A 21510-nucleotide genomic window follows, 5' to 3' on the forward strand; every position below is an offset into this window, starting at 1 on the left:
ACTCCATGTTTCAGGGCCCATGGGATCAACATGGTCAATTAGAATAGAGCGTGCTTGGGCATAGCGATGGGATACTTGGGGGTGATTACATGACTAAAACAGGCCAGTGAGGGGCCTCCTGAGAGTGCTGCACCTGGTGGCCATCTTGCTTTCCACAGGTTGAGAAGAATGAGGAGACTCAGAGGCAAAAGGCACAGGCTGCTGGGTAACTGCAAGTGTCTGCATACTTTCCAAGTTGGAGCCCTTTACCACCCAAACAATCCTGTGGGGAAACTGAGGCCATGTGATTGGCTCAAATCTCTTGCTTGACTTGGTCAGTATTCACAACCTGTGGGGACAGCCAGAGAGCAGAGAGGTGTCCATCATCCCACAGTGCTTGTAAGGCCTCAAGGTAGCCCAGGTCCTCAGTTCACCTCCTAAGGCAGGAATTTCCCTGCTGAAGCTCCCTCTCTAATCTCATTCTGGCCTCAAGAAGTTCCTGACATCTCAAATTGTCTCCTGTCATCAGCAGACCAGGAAGAAGCACACAAGGGTTCGGACACCAAAAGAAGTGAACTAGACACTGTGTTCTTGATGCAGCCCTCTGCAGAGGGGACACTGAGACCAAAGGCTTCTGGGAGGGAACTCAGCTGAGGCTGACTGCTGGGTAGTGGCAGGTATCCTATCTTGCCATGCCTCTGTGATGGTCTCCTGGAGCTGTCCAGCTGCCCCTGGGTGTGCTCTGTCCCCTGGCCACCTTCACCAAAGGGAGTCATCTGTGCCTTCATAAAAGGATCAGAGGGCAGCTTGGGGAAGACACTAATGCAGTCCCCACTATGTTTTTTGTGTTTTGAATGAAATTCCTCTTCCCTACATGCCTTTTGGGGGAATAAAAACACAGAAACCATGCACAAGAAGTAAAGGAACCCGGGAGATGGATTGACCGTGATAATATCAAAGAGTTCATTTCAGAGCTCATTCCGGAGCTGTCAGGGGTCTGGAGGACTTGCCGTAAGCCATAAATAACCCATTTTAATAACGGGGACTTTGATTCCACTCTGGGGGCTGGAACACTTCTTGGGATTCGGGTGGCAACTTGTCAGGGCGCCAGCACGGGGTTTCTTGGGCACTTATTAAGGGATTACATATTTTGGGCATGTGCAGGTCTTCATGGTCTACTGGAAAGCCTCGCCGCTGACAATGCTATGACCCACGGAGATGGAAAACAAGCCCCTCCCGCCTGAAGTTCATTGTTCGCTGGTTTCGCCCTGAATCTGATCGAAAGCTATTAATTATTTTCCCCATCTACCTGGCTTTGCAGTAGCACTGTGACTCAGGGCCAAGTCCATGGGCAGTGGTGAGATCTCGGTGTCTTGAGAAACCATGGCCCTGCCAGAGACAACTTTGGGGCCCATCATGTTTTCCCTGAAATGTACCTCTAAACACCCAGGTTCTCATCTTGCATGATCTTCAATGCCACCTCGGCAGGCAGGTCCTTTCACTGCTCTGGGAGGGACCATGATAAGCAAGGTGGCTCTGTGCTAATTTTTTTTTCCTCACACAAACAGGGATGACGACACCCGTTCCATCCAAGAGGAGCATAGGTCCTTTTGAGCCAATCAATATTTGTTGAGGCAGCTCTGTGCCCAGCCCTGCTCTGGAAACTGAAGTCCAAGCAGCACAGGTCAAATGGACACTCTCCTTAAGGCTGCCTGGCCTTGCAGCATACATCAGCGCTTTGAAATCTGTGTTCCTTGCAGAGGCAGAAGAAGAAAGGTGGGGGCAACATGGTCTATTTCCTGCATCTGAGGACTGGGACTCAGATTTGGGTCTGAGCTGCTATATACTCAGGTAAAGGATTGCATTTCTCAGCCTTTCTTGCAGGTGTGGCAGACCAGTGCTGCCCAGGGAGTTCTAGGCAGAAGTTGCTGGAAGGACTTCTTGGAGACCCTGTTTGTTGCCTGTTGCCTTATTTGCTCTTCTTTCTAGTTTGAATGTAGATGTGGTGACTGGAACTCTGTGGCTTTCTTGGAACGTGGGGCACCTGGAAGAGGCAGAGCCCAAGGCAGTGGAACCCACAGCCCAGACCATGTGCTGGAGCAACGGAGAAGGTCCAGCTTATGTGGATCCTGGCTTTTCGTTGTGAGAAAGGAAAACCATCCTCCTCTTTTGAGTCGGTGCTGTTTAGGTGTTCTGTGCAGTTTGCTAGCCCCACAGATAACCACAGAGACAAACAAAAACATGGGCACAGTGGAGTTTTAAAAAAGACCGACAGTAAATGAGATGTGCACGAGAATGCTCACACCCACACGGCTACAGAGCCCTGTAGGGCACAGCATTGGAACTCCACCTGCAGCTTTGGCCTTGACCTTTGAAGCGTCCACAGATTATTAAAAGAAGACAAACCAGAGCTGGCATAATTGCCATTATTCCCAGAGACAGTCATAGGTTTTATGGCACCGATTTTTTGACTGTGCTGCAAGTGAAAATTTCCCCAGTTCTTGGTATAAAGTGGGCATTTGATGCATGTTGGTGGACAGCAGTGTTGTTGCTCCTGCTCGTGAAGACTATTTCCCCTTAGTCCTCTTGGAATGACCCATATCTGCATGCAATTCCCTTGCCCTTGTGCCTGAGAGTGTCACCCATGGCAGGGACACCTTTTGTAAATTCTTCAATCCACCCCAAATTCAAGGGTTGGATCCCTTTCTCCATCCATCTCCTCTGGGTCATTCTGTTAGTTCCTTCTCCTGGATCTTGAAACTCAGACATGCTTAGGTGACTTGCACCTGAGAGCAAAGCTTAAACTCCATCCTGTTTCTTTTTTCTATTCATTGACAAACTTCTGACAACCTAGTCATACGTGGCTACTGCCCCCTCTGAGTCTTCCATAGTCTGGATTCATTTCGAGACCCAGAAGGACTGTCAACAGTTCTTACAGCCCTCGGGCCATCATGCATACATGCATTCAAGCATCCATTCATCCTTGGGCACTGGTCACTTACATTAGGCTGCTGGATACAGCGGTGTCCAGGCAGAGTCCTACCTTCATGGAGTAGCTGGGGAGATATGCAGATGCATGTGCATGGTACACTTCATGTCTGAACTGTGGGGAAAAACAATGGGGCAGGAGACACAGATGGCAGAGTGAGGGACTGTGTCCTGGAAAGTAGTCAAGAAGACCTCACCAACAGGGATGAGGAATGGAACTTGGGGACCCCCTGAAGGGATGTATCCCAAACAGTGGGAACAACCAGTGGAAAGACACTCAGGTGGACTTGGCGTGGGAGGACCAAATGGCTGAGCCTCAGCAGGGACTGATGAAGGAAGGAGGTGATGGCCTTAGGGAGCTGACAGAAAGTCAGAGTACCAAAGATAGCCTTGAAGGTTTGCAACTTGCTCAGAGAGTGATGGGGGAGTAGTGGGATCTAGTTGAAGTTTCTCTGACCTCCTAGAAAATAGGTTGCAGGAATGGAGGATGGGGGCTAGGTAGACATGGAAGGCTGGGATGATGGCTTCTCCCTGCCCCATCAGTCTTCTTTCGGCATCTTTGTCCATCTTCCTCTGTGGTTCCACATCTCTGTGCTCCTCTGTACTTCTCCCCATCTGGCCTCAGAGGCTCTCCTCTTAGTCTCTCTGGCCTCTTCACCTCCAGTCTCTCCTGCTAGCCTGTCTCCTACTCAACTTTACCCTCTGTTTCAGCCATTCTTCAACATCCAGACTCTACACTGGCTGGGCGGTTCCTGCTCCAACCCCTTTTGCATCCTCAGCCTCGCCTGCTCCTGTCCCATGTCAGGGTACAGGGCCACCCTTACTCCCATTATTGGCACACTGGTTTCTTTGCTCAGAAGGCATTTCTGTGCCCCGCACACCTGGTGGATGCTGGTGTGTCCTTGAGTTGCTTAGAATGCTGTGAGAACCCACTCTCCAAGGCCATTGACTTCTACCTTACAAGGTCAGGAGGTGAGTGGGCCACGAGGACTTGAGGGCTCAGTCCTTCCTGTCCTCCTGGAGTGTCCACAGTGTGTTCACTGATCCTTTTTAGGGTTCTACTTTGTGCTCTCAAGAAGATGTCCAAGGAGCAGCCATCACCTAAGACTCAAATTAGGAAGTGCAAGAATGAGGGTACAAAGGAGTTTTCTCAGCATACACTTCCATTATCAAGGTAAACACCTGTTCCCAGAAGCCTCCGGCAGAATCCCTCATGGCCACTCCTTGGCCTCACAGATGGTTACGAGGGGAGCATCCTTATTTGTGCGTACCCAATGTCTGGCATCCCCTGGGTCTCTGGGATGAAATATGAGAGTCCTGTTAGTGGTGAGACGCATGGACACTAGCCAGATTACTGGTGTGATATCTGCTAGAACATCCTCTCCCTAGAGGGAATAGAGCCTGACCCCAGACCGTGCTGTAGTCACCATGGGCCCGGGATCAGCATTTCTCAACCATCATCCTGTGTTCTCACCCCCATCTGAAAGTAGGACTATCATTTTATTTACAGAGTAAGAATAGGTTTGGGGCAGGGATGGACAGATGGAGAGGGACTGCCCTGCAGGGGGTTCCCCTGGGTCTCCTCAGAGTGGCCTCTGAGCAGTTGGTATCTGGTGAGTACCAAAAGGACTGGTTTCCAATTTAAATACCTCTTGCCTGGGGATAGTGGGATGGGTCTCAGGTTGCAGGCAACAAGCAGTGGGCAGCAGACAGGTTGATGGCTTCAGTTTGCCACATCCTGGCCTGAGATGCAATTCCTGCCTTGGGAAGAGATTGGCTGGGCAGGGAAACTATTCATCTGCCCATCATCTCTTGAAAATCACTCAGCTAAGAACGAGGGACAATTGGTGATTTGGCCTATCCAGAGCCATTTGCCATGGAACCCATGCCACCCAGTTCAATCCAGGGCTTACGGGGTCACCAGAGTCTGGGTTCTGGGCATTGGGGTGGAGGTCTAGAAACAGCACCTAGGCAGTTGCCTCCTTCAGAAGGAACACTAGACAGACACGGGACATGCTGCTGGCCTATCCGTCACCCTTCTTCCCTATTTTTTGGCAACTCTTGCCACACACACACACACACACACACACACACACACACACACACACACATATGTACGTGCGCTCACGCCCTGACACAAAATGGCCTCACAGTCAGGATCTCAAGAGACGCTCACCCTCACACAGCTCGTGCATACACACCCTCACACACTGTCACACTATCTTACAGCTCTTGATACACCTACACTCTCACAACCCTCATTTCATCTCATGCTCTCTGTGTGTCCTGTTTGAGTGTGTACATGCAATGTGTGTGTGTGTGTGTGTGTGTATGTGTGTGTGTGTGTTTGCACATGGAGACCAAAGGTTGAGGTCCTGTGTCTTCTTCTATTGACTTTTTAAACCTTACCATTTTTGAGTCTATTACTGAACTCAGAGCTCATCAGTTGGCTAGACTGGTGGACAGCAAGCTCTGGAGACCTGTCCCCTTCACCCCACCATAGCACTAGGGTTGCAGGTTTGCACCCCATGCCTGAGGTAGATGCTGGGGATCTGACCTCAGGGCTTACTGTTTGTATAGCAAGTAAGTACTTTGACTTTCTCCCCATTCCTCACTCTCTTACATTTCTGCCTCCTTTCTGTAGCACACCTATAACCCCAACACCCTGAGCCATCATAGTCTCCAACCTCCCACACACTAACACCATCCACATGTGTGTGTACCCCTAGTTGCTCCCTTCCCTCCCTCCACCCCCTCACAGGCTGCTCAAAAGTTCTGCCTCTGCCCTGAGATCACAGGCAAACATACTCCTCATCTCCCCTGGTTCACACACTCATGTTCCAGACCTGCTCACTGTTCCTATGTATAAACCACACGTGTGCATCCACACCAGTAAACCCTTCCATCCCGGTGGCAGGGTGCCTTTTACCTCCTTAGGTATCCCTGAGACACAGAGAGCTGCCCAGAGGTCACAATTGCTGCCCTCTCCCTATCTCTACACAGCCATCTTGGGATGGAGAACCTGTGACCCAGAGGGAAATGGGAAAGCCACAGGAAGTCGTTTGTAAGTTCTCTCACAGAACTAGCTGGGTATAGGAGTGAGCCCCCAAACACCAGTGGTGTGCATTCAAGTGCTGACTTACTACCCCTTGATAGAAAATAAAGAGGCCCACAACCCATCGGGTAAAAGATGGGGTCAGAGAAAGGGCCCTGTGGGGCCGTTAGTCAGGTGCTCTGGGGTCCTGGGCTGGCAGGAGATGGAGAAGCTAGTCAGGTCCAGGAAAGGGGCAGAAGGGGCAGGTGAGGGTGGAGCTGCCCAGCCTAGAGGGTGAGGGCTGTCTCGCCGTGGCTGCCATAACTCAGTCGGGATGGATGGGTTCCTTTCTCCTGTTTGATTTACTGCCTGCTTTGGAGGGGTGAGGCCTATTCTTTGAACTTCAAAGGGACAGGGAGTGAGCTTGTGCTGCGGTGACAGCCCAGAGACTTGGGGGCTGGCAGTGTACAGTCTGAGATGCCACTGGCCCTGGGTCTCCGGCCACTGGTGAAGCCTGTTTAGCTCTACCCTCTCACCTGTAGCAAGTGTTCCCAGTGCCAGCCCCTGAAAGGATCATACATGATCAAGCCCTGTGGCACATTTGAGAGTTGAGGGCTGTGACAAGGGGTCCCTTACAGCTCTGCAGCCCAGCCAGCTCTGTTCAGTAAAGGAGAGACACTCTCATACTTTTAGGGGTGTTTATTGCTTCACACCCATCATCCTTCATTGCCTCCACAAGGAGCCCTTCACATTTCTGCTCTTCTTCATGTTGCAAATGGAGACATTGAAACATTAGTGTGTCTCAGCCACCCTGAGAGGGCTGCAGCCTGAGCCTTTGCTCTTCCTCTGGAGCTACCCCGCAGCCTGTGTACCTGGGCTAGGGACAATGTCAGGTGCATTTGCCATTTTCATGTGCTTTTTCTGAGGGTCCAGCTGGCCCAGGCTCTGCCAGGAATGGTATAAATACTACGACAGTCCCATCCAGGCCTCAGTTTCCTCATCTGTGGGGGCCTGCACACTCACCCTCTCACACTGGAAGAGTCCCAAGTCCCATGTAGCAGGCAGCTTAGTGCCCAGTCAACCTGATGACTTGTTTTTTTCTTTCCTGTATGTGGCTTTCCACACAAAGGTCTAGCTTTAGACCTTCTGTTTTGATACTGGTGCTGGAGCCTGGAACTTCCTGGCTACCGGAAGCGCTCAATCACAGAGCCGTGCCCCAACCTCTCTACCTTCTCTTGAAGAATCAGAAAGTGCGATCATCCCAGTGTCTCTATCTGTAGACTTGAGAGAGGAGTGGTCCTCTTACATAGAGGACACATTCTGTGCACCCGTTCCCCTGCTGGGGCCCTCCACAGGCCTCTGAGTTGCCTAGATTGTGACCTCTAATTCACCTGAACTAACCAGCATCAGAGTCCTTTTCTTACCTACTGTGTGGCCTCGGGCAAGTTATGTAGCATCTCTGAGCCTTAGAGTGGATTAGAGAGTGTGAATGGAGAGGGCTTTGCACAGGCCTTGGCATACTGTCTGTTAGGGAATGCCACAGTTATCTGCATCTGAGCCTGGTAAGCTCAGGACCTACCCTCATGCTTGCCAAATGGAGGCAGGGGACAGGGGGAGGGCGGCTGCTGCTGCCGGTAAGTCAGACAGAGCCAGGGGAGATTCCTAATGTTGGCACTTTGCCACTCGGCTGTGTGACCTCTCTGACACTGTTTTTGTTGGGTATTACTACTTTAAGCCTCATGACAGGTGATTGTGGCGTCTTGGAAGCTCCTGCAGGGAAGTGTCTGGTGTGTAGCTATTACTTTGGGGAAATATGAAGGGATAACTTGACCCTAAGAGGACCTGCTGGGACCAGAAACAGGGGCAGCGTGACAACGGTCCCTTCCAAAGGGAGAGAAAGAGAAGCATCGTCAGCCCACTGCTGATCCGGGAGGGGGATGAGGTAGGGGTATAGGGACAGAGGGCAGGAAAACTGGGTCTCTGAAGCTACTATGGCACAAAAGGACACACTTGCTGTAATGGCATTGGGTTGGCAGAAATGTCATCTCAAATATGTTCCTGGTCAGGGGCAATCCAGTGCTAGAGGAGGTTGGACCTGAGTCTGTAGATTCAAATTCCTGTCTCCTCCCAGCATGCCTTACTATACCTGCTGTGTGAGAGCCATGGCTCTGGATTCCCAAAGACTAGGGTTCCACTCCTGTGTGGGCCAAGGGGTTTTCCTGCACTGCCACCCCCATTTGCTTTCCACATCATCCCCAAAGCTCAGGAGCCATCTGCCTTAGAAGTTCAGCCTATGTGTGTCCCAGCTCATCATCTTCAAAGGTGAAAGCAGTTCCCAGAGGAGGGTGTGAGGGTAGTCACCTCAACTCCTCACTGGAAGGTGGGGAAGAACTGAGATTCTCTGTTTCTTTGAGGGTAGAGAAGAATGCCATTTCTAGGGGCCGGAAGGGGACCTTTCAGGATGCTGTGGTGCTGTCTCCAGGCAGATGCACACAGACAAAATGTTCTTGGCCCCATAGAACAGATGCCTCAGGCGGCCCAAATGTGTCTGACGTGGCAGCTGTGGCCCTGTTCTCTCACTGAGAGAGGAGCTGGTTGTACCAGAGGGTGGCCCTCGGTGGGGAATGTGCACAGTCTCTTAGGAATGATTTGGGGGTCATAAATTTTCGGTGGCATAGCAACCCTCCGAGTTTTCCTAACGCTGAAGAGTTGGGACTTGTCTCAGAGGGGAGGGCTCCACTCTGCAGTGCTCCAGCTCTAGGGATTTGTTACTGCAAAGGGGGAATTTTTTTCCCCTTAAGGTGGAATCTTCAGGTTTCATGTTCTGCTTTAACTTGTTTTATTTCACCCGGAACACAAATAAAAATAGCCCACCACGCTACACGGTTTGAGTCGGGAGGGGAGTCCTTCCTCAGGAAGTGCAGAATGTTTGTTGAGAATTTATTCTGTGCTGGCCTTAACCTGGGCTCTTTTGGATCGGGTCTCTGGCCCTGCAGTTCCCATCCAGGGATGGGTAGGACAGTCAGTGCCTTTGGGCTGAATCCCTGTGATTTAGACATTCTACAGACTGGGAAGGACACAACCTACAGGACTCCTAGCTTTGCTTTCTGGGGTTCACATGTCCTGAGTCTACTCTCTGGACTCAGGGTTGAAGCTTATCTCCGGTGTCCAGAGCACTCTCCAGCTCAAGTGGGGACTCAAGTGTGAGCAGGATTGCTGAGGGGGATGCTTAACATAGTTGGTTCTGGGGTTGACTGAAGTCTCCTAGGCACCTTGGCAGCCCTGTTTCCATGCCGACCATTGCCTTGCCACTCACAGGCATTTTCCCCTATTCACTAGCACAGCTCTCAAAAGGCGTCAAGGGAACAGCTCTTTGCTTCACACTGGCTCATTTGCATCAATTTGCATATTCATTAAGTTTCTCTGGGTTCTCCCAGAATAGGCCTGCTGACACAGTGAGCGCCTTGTCTCTTAATCTGCAAGACAGGATAAAAAGGGGTCTGAGTTGAGCCACACTGGTGAGGTGTGGGCAGCACAGCTGCTGAGCACAGGCTGGCCTGGGGTGTCTCTGAGAAGCCCTGCATAGGTTTGGATATGTGGGGTTGGGCAGCCAGGGAGGGCGGATTCCAGTTCCATCAGTCAGAACATTCTTTGGGATTCAGGGTTGTCAGGATGGATTCCTTTGTTTTTTGGCCCATTGTGGGCTCTATGTTACCTCACCTTCTCCTGTGAAGAAGTGTGGTACTTCTCATCTATGGACAGGAGATGGGCACTTGATTTACAGCTGGCACACAGGTTGGGGGCGTGAGAGATGAGCTTCTGAGCTTGGCAGGGCCTGCGTGCCTGGCCCAGAGGTAGGGACAAAGGGATGAGTGTGGTATTTCCTCAGGCAATCATGACATCACAGCACAGAGACCCACTCCTCGTAGATCCACAGGGTAGGAGTTGAAAACCAAGATGCCCTCAAAGACAGTTCTTCTGCGGCTTCTCACTATGGCTTGAGGCTGCTGTCTTCCCGTGTCTTCAGACACCAACTGAATGGCATATGAGGGTCTATGCTATGACCTTGTCTTAACTTAGTCACTCTTCAAAGTCCCCTGTCTTCAAATAAGTCCAGTAAAGTCTTAGTCTTAGCTAAGGCTTTGAAGGCTAGATTGTCACAGCCTACCTTAGTATAACTTGTCTTAGAGTGTTGGTGGGGGCACTGAGGGGAGGAGGAAGTAGAGACTGAGCTGGGGTCTGGAGCACTGAATGATGAGGATCTGGTAGTCACATGTGACCCGTGCCCAGTGTTAACAGCTTCAGGATGGGAAGGACATGTCAAACCACGACTCTAGATCAAGTTAGGATGGAGCAGGTCATAGGCTTTGTGGACCCGCAGCCCCACGATCTTTGCAGTGATGCTTGACTTGCATGTGAGTTCTCGTGAGCAGGTCAAATTCAGGAGACCCCCAAGGCTTCTACTCTGGGAAGTGTCACCTGCAGCAAGTGCTTAAGACCTGCCTATTTGTTCGAGGTACAATCCCAGGGACCAGAAGTAGAAGATAAGTGTGAGGCAGGGCTGGGGAAGAGGCTAATCCAGGAGAGTACTCCTGAGCCAGTCACTACTGTGTGAAGTGGGGAACTTGTATCTTCTGGGGTCCCTCAGAAAAGTGTGGTGAATGACTCAGGATTGTTTCTCAAGAACAGAAGGGACCCCGTTTCTCCTGGGGTAAGTGTTCATAGACTGAACAACCTTTTTAGTCCTTTCAGATTTGCCCATGTCCTAGTCAGCATGGCTCAGGTCTGCTGTGTCACATCCACGAGGCAACGTTGGAGTGTCGTGTGAGATACTCTAGGTTCTACGATTATAGAGTTGGTTGTGAGAGTCATAGCTGAAGCAAGGATAAGAAATAGGAGACAAGTGGATCCTGGGACATCTTCCAAGCAGGTAAGAAGTGTAAAAACAGCCGCTAGCTTCAGGAACTCCAAGTTCTGGCGAGCACACACTCTGAACAGACTCCTGTCAAAGCCTCTTCTACACTCTGCCCTGAGCTGTATCAGACTGGGCACATGGCTATGGGTCTGATATGCTTGGTCCTAGCTGAGGAACATTGGGAAGAGGCAGCACCAGGCACAGGCCAGAGACTTGTCACTTCTGCCTTGGTTGAAGAAAAACATGGGCTAGAGAGCCTTGGAGGCTGGTTTTGCCTGGACTCTCATCCTCTGTGTGCAGGTTTCCTGAGACAGAGGTTAGACCTAAACCTGAGATCTGAACTCCTCTCTGGAGAGATGTATCCCTTAGGAACATAAACGGTAGGGACAGAACTCTAGCCGCATGACCATAGACAACAGTGCTTCTGCCAGCTGCTCCTGGGTCCATCCTGGAAAGGTGTCCTCCCACACATCTGTGGCCTGACTCCATCGCTGGCTGGATGTTGCTGAGGTAACCTAAGCAAGAGGAACCAGGGCAATTGGATGGAGCTGATGCCAATGCACTCTTTGGCCAAACCTCTGCCAACTGACAAGATTAAGAACTAGACCTGTGTGGTGAGGACTGTGAGATGTGGAGCTGTTTGTTACCTCTCGTTTATGCAGAAGTGAGAGCTCCCATGAGCCTCTGTGTAAGGTAGCTTTGGTATGTAGTGGCCGTGTGGAAACCGAAAGTCTTTGAAATGCTGTGCCTGTGTTAGGAGGTGGCAACAAGTCTGGGATGAGTGTTGCCTCAGAGGGCTGGAGGCAGAACACAGAGCAGGGAGCCTGCACACTAGGGAAGGCCGATGGGGAGTGAGCTGTTGTCTGTGTCAGGAAGAGCAGAGCCAGGGATGGCAACAGCTGGTCTGAAGTCAAATCAAAATGGGCAGGGAAGGGGTTCGCAGGGACAGAAAAACTTGCTGTTTCTGGATCTGAGGTAAGGTTGAAGAATCTCAGTGTGCAGTGAAGAAGTGACATCTCCCTCCACGATGTGGCCTTATGAATGTCACGAAGAAGTTGAGAGGAAGAGGTAGGGAGGCAAGGACGTGGGAAAGAAACAGGCAGGGCTTGAGAGTCAAGGAAAGACTAGTAAGTTCATATATGTTTTACAGAGTGGACCAGAGGCAAGTAGTCGGGAAACTTAGATGAGTTGTGAGTTGTATCAGAAAAGAAATGGAGATTTTGCTCTAAAGAGAATCGCTGACCCAAGTTTAGACTGTCTATCCTGTCGGCCCACAATTCTCCAAGACAGGCAGCAGGAAATCCACAGCTCCCACGAGAGCAGCATTCCCTACTCCATTGGCCATGGCCATGGAGTGACAGATAACAAAGAAAACCTTACAGACAGAGCCATGGATGCAGACTCAAAGGTACTTGTAGTTTTCCAAGAGATCAGAGCATGAGGGTGGCCTTTGCTGCCAGGGTGTACCCATGAGGTCACCCTGTACTGTGGACCACTTGCTTCTTGAATGGGTATTTCTCTGGGCTTCTTGCTCCTGCCCCTCTGTCACCCTCTGTGTGTGTGTGTGTGTGTGTGTGTGTGTGTGTGTGAGAGAGAGAGAGAGAGAGAGAGAGAGAGAGAGAGAGAGAGAGCGTCCATGTGTATAAGGGGCCACAAACACATAGCCTCTATAACCTAGGGCATCAGACTATGTCATATGCACATGGGGCTTTGGGTTCTCTGTCTGTCTCTGTGGCCTGGTTTTGTCTTATCTGTGTCTGGATGGATGGCACTTGTAGATATTTGGTGCCTGAGGGGTGGACTGTGGAGACAGTAGCGTATGGTGATGTCTGTGTCACCGGCCGTTCTTTATCAGCTGAATGAATCATGGCCACAGGAGTGTGGGCAGAGGAATGCTTCACACTGGCTCCAGGCTCGGCTTGGGGTCTTATATTCTCCTCTCCATATTCTGCTGGATGTTGGCAAGAACTTGGTGGCCATCTGTGTAACGTGGGGGATGAGAGGAGCCTGGTCTCCTGAATGCTGCATGTGACCACCTCATACAAGCTTCACTAGGCAGTGACAGGAGAGAGAAAACCCTTAGCTCCCTTAATACGGGGATGCTTAAACTTTTCTGCTTGGTAATCCTTTTCTCTCAAGAAAGCTTTGGTGTGTGGTGACACAGCATGGGAAACTGGGCCACCACACACTGCACACATGGCCTCAGGTATATAGAGATATAAAAATAGCTGGGAGGTGGTGGTACACGCCTTTAATCCTAGCACTTGAGAGGCAGAGGCAGGCAGATCTCTATGAGTTTGAGGACAACATGGTCTATGTAGTGAGTTCTAGGACAGCCAGGGTTACATAGAGAAACCCTGCCTCAAAAACAAACAAACAAACAAACAAAACAAACAAAAACAAAACAGATAAGCATCTACGGATAGTAAATCATAAAGATAATTTAAATGTTTCTTCAGGATACACAAGATTTTACCAAATATTAAAGAAAAAAACAGGTTTGATCACTAATGAGATGCTGTGATTTTTAATCTTTGCATCAAGATTAAATATTGACTGAATGTTTTTATACTGGAAAAATGTAGGGCATCTTCAGTGTCTTCAGAGTTGATCAATATTTTTATTTTATGGTCATCAATGCTGAGAACAACACAACACACATGTGTGTTTAGGGTCATTTCAGAAGTTGTTGGTAATTCTGCTCTAATTCCAAGCCAAAAAAAGTCATTTAAGGGCACTCAAGTCAGCAGCTCAATTTTAAAAGTAAAATATTTCATGATACAGTCCAAACTTTTTTGTCATTTATATTCTGAGGGATGACAGTAGGGAAATACAGAGCCTTTGTTTTCTGTAATTCAGACATTATGCTCCTGTCAGAGCAGAGAGCTTCCTTGTGCAGAGAAGCTGTGATGTCCCTGGTTCCAGATAGTGCTGGGTAGTGTTGTCAGAATAACAGATGCCTAGTGAGGTGTGTGCATGTGTGCTCAGAACCAAGGCTGTGGAGAGGCTGTGCGGCCCAGTGAGCACTAGCAGAAGCATTTGGCTTTGTTAAGCTTTGGATTTTGAATTGAATTTTGGCAGTTGTGTGTTCAGAAAGATTTTATTGTTGTTACTGATTTCTTTTCAGCACTCAAATTCAGCTACACAGAACTGTAGCAAAGCTTTGCTGGGTTTTCTTTGCCATAGCATCAAGGGATCATGGCATTTGAAAGATTTTTAGCTTTCTGAGGAAAACTTGTGGCTAATTCCATCTCTCGCAACGCTGTCCTAAACCCTTCTGTTAGGACCGACATGCATCGCTGCTTGGTTTTGACTAAGAGCATGTGTAGGACTGACACGGCTGCCTTCTGTCTGCTAGCCTCTGGTCCTCTCTCTTGTCTCTTGTCTCTGTTTTTGCATCACACTGGCTTGCTTCCTGTTCTCAAGCTATCCCCTTCTGTTTTCTCCCACAATTCTGTTCCTTCTATTGGAAAAATCCCCTATACTATCAGTCTATTATCTGTTACTATAACGAAATATCAGAGTTTGGATGCTTTATAAAGAAAGGAGATTTATCTAGGTCATACTTCTGGAGGGTAAGTTCAAACAGCCTGGTGCCAGCTTTTGAAAGGCCCACTGGCTGGGTCACACCACTGCACATAGATCGTGGAAATGTGTGCAAAATAGAGCTGTCATGTGATAGGCAGCCAGCAGCGAGAGAGACTAGGAGCAGCATAGGCTACCAGGTGTAAGCAAGGAGCCTGGGGCAGATGTCCTCTGATGTGTCTAAACGATGCCTTTTGCTGCTGAGTGGCTGAGACTAGAGATAGGAAGAGTTTGGTGCGGTTTGAGAACCAGAGGAGATGCAGGACAGCGGGGTGATCACGTAGGATGGCCCTGGTGCCCGTGTGGCTATAATGCCATGCGCTGGGATGGGAGTGCTGTGGTAGAAGGAGGGTCTGTGAAGACTGAGGTGCAGTCTGAGCACGAGTTGTTGTTGTGGGGAGGAGCACACAGGCATTGGGATGAAGAGATCTGGGCGGGGCCGCTTTGATCGGTGCCTTCCTTCCTCTACCATCTCAGGTGCTCCAAGTGCTCGTGTCTGAATGGAGACAGAACAGAGTCTGTTCCTTCCCTCCTCAGGCTGCATTCCTCAGAGGCCTGTTCATCTCCTGGCTCCTACAGAACCTGGGCTTGGCTGCTATAACGAAGAGTCCTCCAAATACAGAAGCTTAAACAAGACAGACTGAGTGCACTTGGGAGCACTGACAGTTTTTCCAGTTTATGATCCGTTAAGGTGTTTTAGGACTTGGAGGTGAGTCTGCGTCCTCAGAAGTGCCCTGTGCGTTCAGGCTCATCTTCCCCCAGCCAGCTGTAAATGAAGATTGGCAAGAGGGGAGAATGCCCATCCCTCATGGAATGCAAGTGGCACTCATTTCTGACTCTCTTCCCATTAGCCCTCCCTGCCTTCCTCGGGCAACTTAATTAGCTGCAAGGGAGTCTGGGAAATGTAGTCTCTGAAGCTAGCCAGACAGCAGTGTTCCAGATAACACTTCCTGGAGTATAAGGGGAGGTGTTAGGGCTTAGCCTTGAGAGTGCTTGGGGAAAGATTTTCATATGTCCAACTGGCAGACCAAATTTATGTAATTTGAAATATTAAAGGATATGGCTCTACAATCATGAAGGCAAGGTGGAATTTGTGTGTGTGTGTGTGTGTGTCTGTGTGTCTGTGTGCGTGCGCACGCATTCCATGTTCATGTACATCTCTGTATTCTGGTCTATACACACACTATGTGTGTCTGCACAGGGCCTAGCCTCATTGGCTTACATGCCACCATACTCCCTTTTTGCTTTTTCATGTTCAAACGCGAGCCGAATCATCTACACTAGGCTTGGGTGGGCCCAATGCCTCATTGGATATGGTGAGGGCTTGGTATTCAACTATAATGGCCATTCCTGAGGAAATCCCAGGAATCTGCCCCCCCCCATCTGCTGAGGGGTTTGTCTCAGCCCATCCAGCCATCCCACATTGTTCATTCAATCTTAGAACATGGAACTCCACAAATAAGAAGCAACATGTACTTCCTGGAAGCCAACTGTGTGTATCAGACCCAGTGCTGTGCCATGTTAATATTTTACCTCCTTTTAGCTCCATTTTTGTGGGTGAAGAAACTGAGGCAGAGGACAGTGCCCATAGGTAGAGAGTCAATGGGAAGGATTTGAACACAGTTCCTGAGCCTGTGATGGTTGCTCCCGGCTGCTGTGCTGACCGTTGCTTGCTCTCATATGGTCTGTCTGGTGGGGGTCAGGACAGAGCACCTTGGGATCATAGGTACTCTCCCTCCCTGTCTCAGGTTAACACACTCTTGGAAGTTTGTGCCTTCTTCCTCTAGGATGCCTTTCCATCATACCTCTTGCCTTGCTCCTGGCTTTAGATTCTGTGTCCTGATGCTGTCCTGGCCCCTCTGGCCTGGCTTCCTTGTCTCTTCACATAGCTGTGGGCTCCCTTTCTGAAACTGGGCCCTTCCTTAGCTTATGCCTCCATGTTTTCTCACTGTGCTCCCATGAAGCTCTGGTTTCTCCTGGTGCACCATTACCACTAGAGTCTTTACTAATCACAGCCTGGGCCAAGGATGTCCTGAGTCAAGTGAGGTAAGCAGAGGACACATCTGAGCCAGGACTGAACTTACCAATTGGTAAGACAAGCAAATGAGACTACTGGGTGCTGCTGCTGGGCTTGTGTGTGACACAGCATCTGGGGCTGGCTTGGCTACCAGCCCTGTGCTTCCTGGAGGTCTTTCTGTGCACAGCTACATCTGCCCCACCCCTGCCTGCAGAGGAAGAGGAAAAGAGGTGTGACCCTGAGGTATATTTTAGGGATGCACAGAAGGAACGAGAGATCCTTGGATGAAGGAGCTGGTTAGCATCTTGTCTCCATTGCAAGGGCAGAGACAGATGTGGTGAGTAGGGCTTCAGAGTCAGAGACATATAACCTCTCTCTGGTGCCAACTTCTTCCAACTAGGCCCTGGATCCTACAGAATCTGCCACCTCCCAGTAAATAGCCCATCTGGTGATGAGCCCATCTGGGGATTAATCAGTTAGAGAAGGTTAGAGAAATGAACCAATCTCTTTCCTACATTCCCACCTCAGAGTGTTATTAGTTTGGGAACAAAGTCTTCAACACTTGGGGTTTACAGTAGACATTCCAGATCCGACATCTGTAGCAGTCTCCAGCAGTCGCTATCCATGAGAGAGTCTGTAGGGAGAGAAGCAGGTCTCCAACAGAAGAATGCGTATGTTCTAGGTGAAATGGGAAACATTTAAGGCCTGGTGGCTGGGACAGAGGCAGTGGCTGGGGTTGGGTAGAGAGTCAGCAGGGAAGATGCCAAGTTGGCAGGCAGGTTCTTTTCTGAGGACCCCCTCACCTGGTGCTCTCATGGGAATTCATACAGGTCTTCTCTGGGCTTCAGGGCTGAGGCCTAAGACCCCTTGGGGCACCGGCCCTTTAGCTGACTATGTAGTGAGGAACTCTGGCTTCTGCACTGTGGGGCCTGGAGTCATCTCAAGTGTGTTCTAGAGGCAAGCAGCTTCACCTGCCTCTGAGTGCGTTCATCCAGGAGGCAGAATGGGAGGTGAAGCGCTCAACCCATCGCTGGGCTGTTGTGCAGACGAAGCCGACATGGTGTGTGCAGAGGTCTGTGACTGTGCAGGCAAGAGGAGGATGGTGGGTGTTCACCATTCTTTTTAGGGGTAACTATGAGAACACACTCCCAGGGGAGAGGCAGTCAGCCTTCAATGGGGTCTACCAACTTCAGGCAGCTCTGTACCTGAGGCCTAAGGGTTTTTTTTTTAACTTTTTATTGATTATTATTGATTCTTTTGTGTTTCATATCATGCATTCAAATCCTGTTCAGCTTATCTCCCTGTCCCCTTATATGTGCCTCTTGCTCTTACAACCTTCCCATCAATATAAAACGCACACACACACACACACACACACACACACACACACACACACACACAAGACAAAGCATAGAGAATGTCTCATCATGGAGGCTGTAGTGTGTCACAGTATGTCCTGAAGTACACCCCTCTGTCCACACTTGCAAATGTTCATTGCAATGAGTCATTGGTCTGGTTCGAAGTTTCTGGCTTCTGTGTCAGCATCAATATTGGATCCTCACTGGGACTCCTTTCTGTCATACAGTTGCTGCCCTGTGTCATGGAGATCCTGTGTTTTGGGATTAACAGAATGAGTCCCTATCATTCACTGATAATGTAGATTTTGAGGTAGGCCAACTCAGAGCCCTGGGTCTGGGCATGGTGGCAGCTGAGTTGGTCAACCCCCCATCCTCCCTAATCTTCATCACCAGGGTGAGCTCTCCAGCCAGCCAGCCTAAGTCTTAGCTCAAACCTGTGGTCAGCTAGCAGGTATGGGCCCTGGGGCTTGGGAGGTGTATCTGACAATGGGCAGACATAACTTGGCTGGGCAAGGAATTTGTGCACTGATGGGAACCCCATGGACTAAGTGAGCTGTACCTGGCACCTGCTGGGAACAGGCTGGTGGCGGAGGGTGGGGAGTGGGCTGAGTGCCCAGGAATCCAGTCCATTGCCACAGCCAGTGCGTCAGGTCGGTGGCTGGCCATTGCTCAGCCTCCGTCCCTCCGGCGCCACAACTGAGACTTCTACCGGAGGAGTGGGCGCTGCTCTAATTTATTTCATGCTTGTCTTAATTTTCAATTTATTTTTCATTTAATTTCTTTTTTTTTTTTTTGCATCTGAGCTATGAACACATGGTTCAGAAATCAAAAGTGTAATAGGTGTGGGTAAAGTCCACTTCCAGCTGGTGTCCTGCCACCTGGCTGCTCTCCGGAGCCGTGGCAACTTACTGTACAACGGCAAGTAACAGCCTTAGGTAGGGGCTATCTTGTTCCAGGTAAAGGCCCTTGGTTGTGGTAAACATACCTAGCAGGCTTCTGTCACTTAACCTTGCTCCTAGCCAGCTTTCCATCTAAGTGTAACTGAGAACAATATATCACCACTTCCTTTCAATGGGGGTGGGGGCGGGGAGGGTGATAGCACCCGGGACAAGGTGCGGCTGCTGCTTCCAGCTTGCTCTGGGGTCTCTTGGCCCTGAGCTCAAGGCTTGTCCTTCCCCATTTGGAGATCTCCTGGATGTTAGGAGGATCTAAGCACTGCAGGAAGAATTGATGGGAGAAGACCATGGGTACTGAATAGACTTGGGGGAAGAAGGAGCTTCTGTCCTCAAAGCTCGGCCACCAGCACAGCCAGCCATCATCCAACCATCCCAGCATTTAAAGGGATACCTGATGCTCAAAGGGAGAGATGTCTTAAAATGATCTATCTGCGACAGGTCCTGGATAAGCCCTAGTTTCCCTGGCACTTGTCTGTAGTCAGGGGACAGAAAAAAATGGCCTTTTTTCCTCTCTCTAAGCCTGATCAGCTTCTTCCTTGGCTCAAATTCTCACTCAGACTACCTTGTCTAGTTTGATGCTGCATAGCTGCTTGTAGTACCCCTCCTTTTCCTGTTTTCTGAGTGTAACAAGTTTGTACTTTTTTTTAGTCCTGAATCCCAGAAGAAGTTTTGGGCTATCACACCTCTGTTTTCACTCATTCAAAGTATTGTCCGATTTCCCCTCTGATTCTCCGCAGCAAGTGTTGTTTAAGAGCCACGCATCCGAGACTTTCCAAAGCTTCTGTCACTGAAATGCAAGCTCACCCCGTGCTCCTGGAGAGCGTACCCTTGTTTCTCTGTGTTCGGATGTCTTGAGCAGGCCTTGTGGCCTGCCACAAACAGCCTTTCTAGAAGAGTGTCCCCTGTGCATTCCGCCAGTGGGTGGGGCTCTGCGGAGTTATGGGGTTCTACTTGATTTGCAGCCCTCTCCACCCCACTGATTCCCTTTTGATCCTTGGCTTGGTTGCTGTAGACATTACCGAAAGCAGGAAGTTGTAATTTACAGTTGTTTTGGTTCAATTGCACACTCTCATCTTCAGGTCTGTCAGCTTTTCTGTCATGTAGTTGGGGCTCAGGTGAGCACACAATTATTGGATCAATTGACTCCCCCCCCCCATACACACACTTATTTTTAACCTCCATAAATTTTTTTTGTTTTTAATTTTTGAATCATATTTTGTAGCTCTGTGTATGTGTGGTGTTTGTGTCTGGGAATGTATACATAAATCCTGGTGCCCATGGAGGCCAGCGGCATGGGATTCCCCTGTAGGTGGAGTCATGAGCAGTTGTAAGCTGTCTCATGTGGGCACTTGGAATTGAACTCAGATCCATGGCAAGAGCAGCAAGTGCTCTTAACCACTGAGCCATCTCTCTGCATCATCCCCAGCCCTTCTTCTAAACCCTACTGTTAGGACTGGGGTGTCAAATGTTCACAACAGACTCAAGTGTTTGAACACTTTGCTCCCAGCTGATGGCACTGCATTGACATGGAACCCTTAGAAGGAGGGGCCGCTCTGGAGGAAGTGGTTTGCTGGAGAACAGACCTATAGATTCTAGCCAGGCTTGGTTTCTTGCCTGAGTCTTACTCTCTGTTTTCTGATCTGCCATGGGCAATTTGGTTGCTCCCTCTGGTTTGTAAGCCTTGTCTCACTGCCCTGGGCAGTACTCTGCAGAAGAACAGGGCAAGCCCACTCTGCTCTTGTTCCTGGTGTGGGAGGAAACACTTGAACATTTCCCTCACAGTGATGGCAGTGGCTCTGTCTTGCTTTTGTCTTGCTATGCTGAGGCACCTCATGAGGACTACAGTGGGTTTGCCTCCCCTTGCTATGCTGAGGCCTGTTCCACCTACATCTACTCTGCTCAGGACTTTTACCACAGAGGGATACTGAATGCACCAGATGCTCTTTCTATATTTGTTCAGATGATCAAGTCATTTTTGTCATTCTTCCTGTTAAGATGGCATGCTGTGTTGAAACACTGTTTGATCCCTGAGAAGAAACCCACTGGATCATTGGTGATCCTCTGGGTGAGCCACTGAGTTTAACCCACTGGTATTTTGCTGGGGATTTCTGTGTCTTTGTTCATCAGGGATATTGGTCTATAGCTTTGTTTTTTTAGTTAATTTTTTATGCCCTCCAGTTTGGGTAATAGAGTTAACTGTCCTCACACAATAGGTTTGCAGAATACTCTGAGAACCATCATATTAGTCCTTTAAAGATTTGTTGAGGGTCTAGATTATGGTTCTGCCAGTAAAGTAGTAGTACAGGGAGCTCAGTTTGAACGCCTAGCACTCACATAAGAAACTGGGTTTGATGAGACACATCTGTAATCCCTACGGTGGGGAAGCAGAGACAGGAGATCCCTGGAGCTCAATGGACACATGGTTTTGCTGAAAGGTGAACTCCAGGCTCAGTGAGAGACCCTGTCTCAAAGAGTAAGGTGGAGAGTGACTGATGTTTGCTAAAATTCATCAGAGAAGCTATCCAGTTTGGATCTCCTAAAATTGAAATAACATATTAAAAAAAAACCTAAGCCTGCTTTGCATTGAGTTTTGTATAAGAGGCAAAATTAGCTCTAGTTTGTCCTGTCTAGCATTTAGTTGGCAGGGTGATGTATCTACATTTTCCTCAAAGATAAGT

General features: G+C 49.5%; 1 long non-coding RNA gene across 1 annotated transcript; it reads left to right on the forward strand.

The window, feature by feature from the left end:
* Positions 1 to 1547: 1547 nt before the first annotated feature.
* LOC147994968 (uncharacterized) lies at positions 1548 to 15572 on the forward strand. The gene is made up of 4 exons (XR_015687251.1): positions 1548 to 1830; positions 1969 to 3939; positions 4022 to 4141; positions 14979 to 15572. It is a non-coding gene; the product is annotated as an uncharacterized LOC147994968 (long non-coding RNA).
* Positions 15573 to 21510: the final 5938 nt, after the last annotated feature.

This window comes from Rattus norvegicus, chromosome 4, assembly GCF_021556685.1.
Source record: "Rattus norvegicus strain SHRSP/BbbUtx chromosome 4, alternate assembly SHRSP_T2T, whole genome shotgun sequence".
Lineage (NCBI taxonomy): Eukaryota > Metazoa > Chordata > Mammalia > Rodentia > Muridae > Rattus > Rattus norvegicus.